The 7575-nt window shown below is 39.8% G+C and overlaps 1 pseudogene; it reads right to left on the bottom strand.

Annotated features, from left to right (window-relative positions):
- Positions 1–3103: 3103 nt before the first annotated feature.
- LOC122039234 lies at positions 3104–3201 on the bottom strand (annotated as a pseudogene).
- Positions 3202–7575: the final 4374 nt, after the last annotated feature.

Below are 7575 nucleotides of genomic sequence, written 5' to 3'. Positions count from 1 at the left end.
GTTGGTGCAGTTGGCACCGATGATTAAACCTAAGTTTTAATGAATGATAAATGAATTGAAGTTAAATGTTATGTAATCTAACCTTTCTACCAAGTGTATAGGACTTGATGGGTCTGATACTAGGCTAAATTTCAACTAGGTCTGGAGGACCTGATAGTTAGTGTAGAAGTCCAAATAGGTCAAGGAGTGATCCGATATCTAGTGAAAAGTCTGGTTAGGTCCGCGGATCTAACAGTTGGCCGAAATCTAGTTGGGCTTACAAACCTGACAACTGATGAGAAGACCTAGTGGACCGAAGTAGAGTCAAGCAATTCTATATGGTAAGCAAGGTAAGTCACTAGAGGAGAGTGTCCCAGTGAGGACGATTCTCAATTAGAGACTTTAGGTACAAGTCCAATTTAGGTCTATTTTGAAAACTTAGACTAAGACCGTGATTAGATCTTGGTCTCAGGAAGACAAGATTTAATTAATAATGCTTATAAATTGTGTTAACTTTATTTTATAGGTTAAATATTTTTCTATCAGCGTAACATATTTTTGTAGGAGCAAAAACCAAGTTAAGCCTCGGATTCGAGGTGCCTCAAAGGATCTTGGAGGCATGTCAAAAGGTCTTGGAGGCATCTCAGAGTGGCGAGGAGGTGTGTTGGATCTAGTGGAGGCACCCTCACACGGATAGACTATGTGAATAAATTTTAGCTGAAGGAAGTGATGTGTGTAGTTTACATACACATTTATGCATACTTTATCACACATTCATGGATTTATTTCAAGTATGTTCTAAGCATTTGCACTTCCTTTAATCATTATTTCAGCATTATCACTCTTATGGTTCAGAGATATGCTCTTGTGTATTTTGTTGTGACAGAAACACCTTTGGAGTGGAAACGGAGTAAAAACTCGCAAAGGAGCAACTTATGGAGAAATGAGCAAAGCAAGGTCGTGCCTCTTGGCAAGGTTGTGTTTCCTCACCTGAGAGCAACAAGAGTCTGGTCGTGCCCCTAGGAATAGCCATGTGGAACAACCAGCTGCCAACCCCACTCAGGCTGTGTGGATTCACACGGTCGTGTGGTGGATCCAGAGTTAACTCAACTGAGGTCATGGCAATTGGCACGGCGATGCCTCACCTCCCAAGACCAACCTTGCTAGGACCATGTAGATTCCACACAGCTGTGTACCACACTCCAGAGACCAACAAGCTTTGGTCATGCTCGAGGGGTACGACCATGGCACGGCCTGTGGTAGGGGTCGTAGCAACATCCGCTACAGGGGTCGTGGCACGACCCGCTGCAGGGGTCATGCCATGCCTATAAATGGGGGTTTCTGCCCCATTTGAAGGGAGGAAGTTTTTCCCCTTTAGGAAATAAAATCCAAGCTTAAATCTGGTGTCTCGGATACCTCAAATTGATAATTCAAGGTTAAATTCTAGTTCTCCATTTCTCCATTAGCAAGGATTGATCAGAAGATCGCTCATCTACATTTGCTAAGTCTCTTCTTCTCTTCTTTCTTGATTTGAATGTTAAGGCTTGCATCCCTTATCTTTGGATTCGATTTCTATCTTGTTATGGAGCAGATTTCCTATTCTAGGGACTAGGGAGTATTTGTGATGTGGATATTGATGTAAAACTCTTGGATTGTGCCAATGCCTTACTTAAGTGATGTTTTCATTCTTTTTCTTGTTGAATCTAATGTGCATGTGTGGATTTGTGCTTATTTCTCATGTTAGATTTGGTGGATATGTGTGAATTGTTAACTTAGTATGGATTGATCTCTAAATTATATGATCGGGAGGTCCTAGTGATATGAATTCCCTCTTAATCTGACATCTGACATCTAGGAGTCCCATGAGGGAGACTTAGCTACACTTAATGGGTTTTTCCTAATCTTGTGCTCATAGGTGACTTTAGTGATTTAGGAATATATGACCAGGGGATTCTAGTGATAGGGATTCCCTCTTAGACTTCTTAGATTACCATCTCTATTTAGGAGTATAGGATGACAATAGGAATAGCACTCTGACACATAGTTGCGGATTAGTGTTGGAATTTTGTTTAAGCTTTCTATATGTATGATAATTGATAATAGGAAATAGGTGAAACCAAGCATATTAAGTTCCATCACATTGAAATTAAAACCCCTAGAACATTTCACTATTCAAGACTTCCTCACTTGATATTTTTAGTTTACTTTACTTTGTTTCTACACTTTATTTTTGTGCAAAACACTCCTTCAAGAATTCATTAGTTTAGCTATTTTGAGGTGAGAGTCTTTGAGTGTTCCCAATCCCTGTGAGATTGACATTTTTGTTACTAATGACATAATCGTGCACTTGTGACTTCATAACAATTTTTTAGTACCGTTGCCGAGGATTGGCGTAACACTTATTGATTTTCAATTAGAGGTAGCTTAAACTATGTTTTGTTTCTTTTCTTTTTGTAAATTTACTTACACACTCTTTTGTTTACATCTTGTATTTCTATTCCTGTAATTCTGATTTCTGCATTTTACTTAACTTGCATTGCATTTCATGTGTCCAAAACTTTGTTTTTCCTCTATTTTCAATTTCTCTACACTTCAATTTTTTGGACTTAACTGTTTAGTGTTGCTCTTGTATAAGTAGAATTAACATTGCAGAAAATTTATATCCTATTGATCCTGAGATTGATAGGACATTTCACAAAAGAAAGAACCTGTAAAAATAACAAGCAGAGCAATCATATTTAGAAATGGCAGATAGACCTCTCAAAGATTATGCAACACCTTATGCACGTGGCTTGAGGTCTAGCATCATGAGAGCATCCATTAAAGCTAATCACTTTGAAATAAAACTTGTAGTGATAACTATGGTGCAGTAACATCAATTTGGAGGAGGATCCCACAAAGATCCAAACCAACACCTTAAGCTCTTCTATGAAATTTGTGGAACCATGAAGATGAATGGAGTCCCTACAAAGGTTGTGAGATTAATGTTGTTTGGTTTTTCTTTGAGTGATCGAGCTAAAATGTGGCTTACTTCCTTGTCAGCCAATAACATCACATCTTGGAAGTAATGTGAGCAATAATTCCTTGATAAGTTCTATCCTCTAGTAAAACTGTTCATAAGAGGAATCTTATAGTAAGCTTCAGACAATCAGATTCAAAATCATTATTTGAAGTATGGGATAGATTCAAAAGTATGCTCAAGCAATGCCCACATCATAGATTCAAAATCTTAATGAGGCCAAAGACATTATTGAGATTATAGCACAGAACCATCATCAATGGGCAACCGAAAGATATGAAGACTCCTTTTCTAGAAATCCTATCAAGGCATCAGGGAAATTTAATGTGGATCTAATTACTCTCATATCTACGAAGCTCGATGTCTTGATCAAAAATCTTGAGAATATGGGTACTAGTATGGTTAATACAATTGCATGTGTGTGTAATTTTTGTGGAAGCACAAACCTTGCTCAAGAAACTTTCCCTTTAGTGGTCATTTCTACACAGATAGACCAACTTGAGCAGTGTGACACAATAGTAAGTTATAATAAAAGGAAGAACAATCCGTATTCCAATACATACAATCTTGGATGGAAGAATCATCCAAATTTTTATTATCGAAACAATCAAGAACAAGGACCATCTTCAGGGGCAAGGCCAAGTTATCAACCCGAACAACAAAGCTATCAACATTAATCATCACAAGGCTATCAACTATCCTGAATAGAAAATATGCTTAAGGAAATTCTTACTGAGCAAAAGGCAATGAAGAATGAATTCAAGTAAATGAGTCAAAGGATAGACAATGTGGAGAAACATCAAAAGCTCCAAGATAGCCAAATTGGCCAAATAGCTTCATCTACTACAAGAGCACCAGGAACATTTCTAGGAAGAATAGATGTGAATCGTATTGAGCATTGAATAGGATTGAGCTAAGGAGCAGATGAACCTTAGGAGATTCCCAAGCGACTGCTCAAAGTTATGGAACTCAAAACAATGGAGAGCTCTCTCCTTCTCTACTTAATGATGAAGGCACTAAAGAAGAGGATGGGAGTACTGCAAAGGTTGAAGAGTCTTCTTTGCTCATTACTCAATCATAGGCAGCTCCATTTTCTCAAAGATTGGCCAACTTAAAAAGAGATGAAAAGTTTGGCAAATATTTGAAAAAAGTTAAGGACTTGTGCATTCAGATTCCACTCATTAATGCATTGTAAGAAATATCCAAATTTATCAAATTTCTTAAAGAAACAATGTCATGCAAGAGAATGAAAGGAGACTATGAAATAGTAGCATTGACAAAGGAGAGCAGTGCATTGCTACTAGACACCGCACCTCCAAAGCTCCAAGATTCAAGAAGCTTCTCCATCCCTTGCAAAATAGAGACTACTTTGATTGAAAAAGCTTTTTGTGATTTGAAGGCAAGTGTTAACCTCATGCCTTGCTCAATTTATAATAAGTTAGGCCTTAAAAATATTAAACTTACTACCATGACACTACAATTAGCTGATCATTCATGTAGATATCCAATTGGAATAATTGAATATGTGTCGATAGAGGTGAGTGGAAGCCTAGTGCTCACTGATTTTGTGGTACTTGACATGGAGGAAGACTCCTAAAATCCAAATAATTCTTTGAAGGCTCTTCCTTGCTACAGTTGGAGGCATAATCGATGTGAAAAATCATAAGTTGGACCTAGTTATTGGCGAGGAAAGGCTTACATTTGATTTATCTAAGTCTCCTAACCATGTTGCTCTTCTATTAAATGACTATAGAATATTTGAAGAGTGTCACACCGATGAGTGGATGTTTCATTCACATGGAAGATCATCAGACACATAATTAAGCCTAGCAAATAAAAGGAGAAGGACTCCCATTAAAAATAAAAAGTTTCTCTGTCCGACAAGAGCCTAGATGAAGGAAGAAGCTGAAGCATCCACAATTGGAGTTAAAATCCATTCCTCCAACACCTAGCTCTAAAGGGAGCTTATATGGGGTCGAGTTAAAAACTTTAAATAAGCGCTTCTTGGCAGGCAACCTAAGCGTTCTTTAGTTTAGTTTGTATGTTTCCTTCTTTCTTTGTTTAGACAATAATTTTGTTTTTTTTTGTGTCCTTTCTCAAGTTTGTAGGGACATCCATGAAAATACCACGCACTTACCTGGGGTGTGGAGGTGTTTCAGTGACTAATAAGGAGGTAAAGATTCAATAAAATATACTCAACACCCTGGTCGTGTCATTTGACATGGACGTGTGACCCAAGCTGGGCTAAACAAGTTCATGCCATGCCTATTGCCATGTCCATGTGAAGTCAACTATGCAAAACAAGGGTGTGGCTGTCTTTAGACACGACCATGTGAGGCTACTCGACACCAATCCTGGTGTAACAACCCAAATTTCCTCATTACAAGTCCTAATAGTACTTAAAAATATTTAGAAATGCTTTAGAAATATTTTAGAGATTTTTAGAAATTTTTAGAGTATTTTTATGTAATTTTTGGAGTTCGTTTGGTATTTTTACCAAAAGAAAGAAGTTTAAAAAAATAAAGAGGTTCGACCGAGGTTTGAACCTGCGACCTTCGATCCGGTCCAAGTCTTAAGCGAAGCATGATGACCAAGAACCCAGCAGGGCCGTGCTAATTAAGGAAGGAGCGAAATTTATTTAAGAAGTAATAGTTAACAGAATATTGGAGTTATAAAGAGAGGAACTTAGGGCTTGACTTCTTACGTGACCTAACCTTTCTCCTCTCCTCTTCTCTCTTGGGCGCGGTGCCTCTGTTCAGGCAAATACGAAGCTGAGTTTAGGGCATCATCTCCGGCGGCTGGCGAGGGGCTAAATCCATGGGTTCTTTACACGGTTGAGATCCTCTCGTCGAGGAGAAGCTGTGGGCACGAAGAAGGGGCCGGAAGTTGCACATCTCCGAAACCCTAGAAGTTGTTTCCGGGTTGTAAGTTCAAGAACAGAAGGTAAGCATTTCTCACCTGCAGTAAGAGTGGTTTTCGAATCTCTATTTAATTCCTTGCTTTCGGTAAAGTGTGTGTGGCTTTTGAAGTTGTTGCTGTGAGCCTTAAAAGGGAACAAAGAAAGGAAAGTTTGTATAGGTTAGGGATGTAATTTAAATTCTTCCACTTCATAATTTGTACATCAGATTTGGTTTATGTTTGGGCCTTTCGGTTTTAAAGTTGTTGCTAACAATGAGCATGAGGGGAGTTAAATTTTGAGCATGTGTGCTGTTTTCGTGGATTATTGTTGTTAACAGTATTGATCTATATGTATGTAACATCGTAGTATTGGTGTTTCATCTTGCTGCCATGTGTAAGAATGGGCTTTTAAATGAGTAATGCAGTAAGGTTGTTTGTGCCTATTAGACTTTTATTTAAAGGACTTATAGGAATGAATAATTCGGTTCTATGAAGTTTAGTTTGGGATAGAGCATGCTGTACAGTTCAATGTGTTGGGACCGATTATGTAGCTAGAGGGGGGGGGGTGAATATCTCGGTGCGCTCGTCTTTCTCTTCATTGCTTGTTTCTTCAAGATATGCAACGAAAAATACAAAGAAACAAAATACACAACGCTAACAAGAGGATTTACTTGATATCCACCTCACAAGAGGTGACTAATCCAAGGATCCACACACTCACGCACCCTCCACTATGAAAACACTCCTTTATGGTAACTACCAAAGGCGGAGAAGCCCTACAAGTTCACACTACAAGAAGAAAAGGAAAGGGAACAAAATACAAGCAAAAGCTTACACGTTTGCACAGGAAAAACCCAAATCCTAGATTTCTTCTTCTTTTGTAGATCCGCCTCTTGACTTGGAAATGGCCTCCAAGAACCCTCAAGATCTGGCGTGAGAACTATGGAGAAGTGGCTGGAGTCGCTGTAAGGATCAGAGATGAAAGCCGTGGAAGTTCTGCCGAAGGAATCGAACGCCTGCAGCTAAATACGATGCCAACGGTCGGATCCCGATCGATTGGATTGCTCCCAATCGATCGGGGAGGTTTTGGATCGATCAACCGATCGATCCAGAGTGCCTCTGTGCTCTCAGGAATTGCCTGGATCGATCAGCTGATCGATCCAGGGCTTATCGCGTGAAATCGCAACTCCCAATCGATTCACTGATCGATTGGGGGCTCTGGATCGATCGACCGATCGATCCAGCGCCGTTCTATGCGATCGCGCACTTGTCCCAATTGATCCACTGATCGATTGGGAGGAGGCTTATCGTGAAGACTCGCTCAATCGATCGACCGATCGATTGGGCATGAGCCAATCGATCGGCTGATCGATCCAGCTCATGATTTCTCCCTAAACTCAAGTCTAAAGCCTTCTAACCCAACATCCGGTCACCTATGACATGTTGGTGCATTATGCCTAGCATCCGGTCACCCTTGACCTGCTAGAACTCGCCCACCAAGTGTCCGGTCAACCTTGACCCACTTGGACTTATCTTCACCAGGTGTTCGATCAACCTTAATCCACCTGGATTCCCCGTGCCAAGTATCCGGTCAATCCCCTCGACCTACATGGGCTTTTCAACATCAGATGTCCGATCATCCTTGATCCATCTGGATTTTCCTTGTGCCAAGTATCCGG

Source organism: Zingiber officinale, chromosome 1A (assembly GCF_018446385.1).
Source record: "Zingiber officinale cultivar Zhangliang chromosome 1A, Zo_v1.1, whole genome shotgun sequence".
In the NCBI taxonomy this organism is placed as follows: domain Eukaryota; kingdom Viridiplantae; phylum Streptophyta; class Magnoliopsida; order Zingiberales; family Zingiberaceae; genus Zingiber; species Zingiber officinale.
The sequence above is the reverse complement of the archived record's forward strand: the minus strand, read 5'-3'. Positions and strand labels throughout refer to the sequence as shown.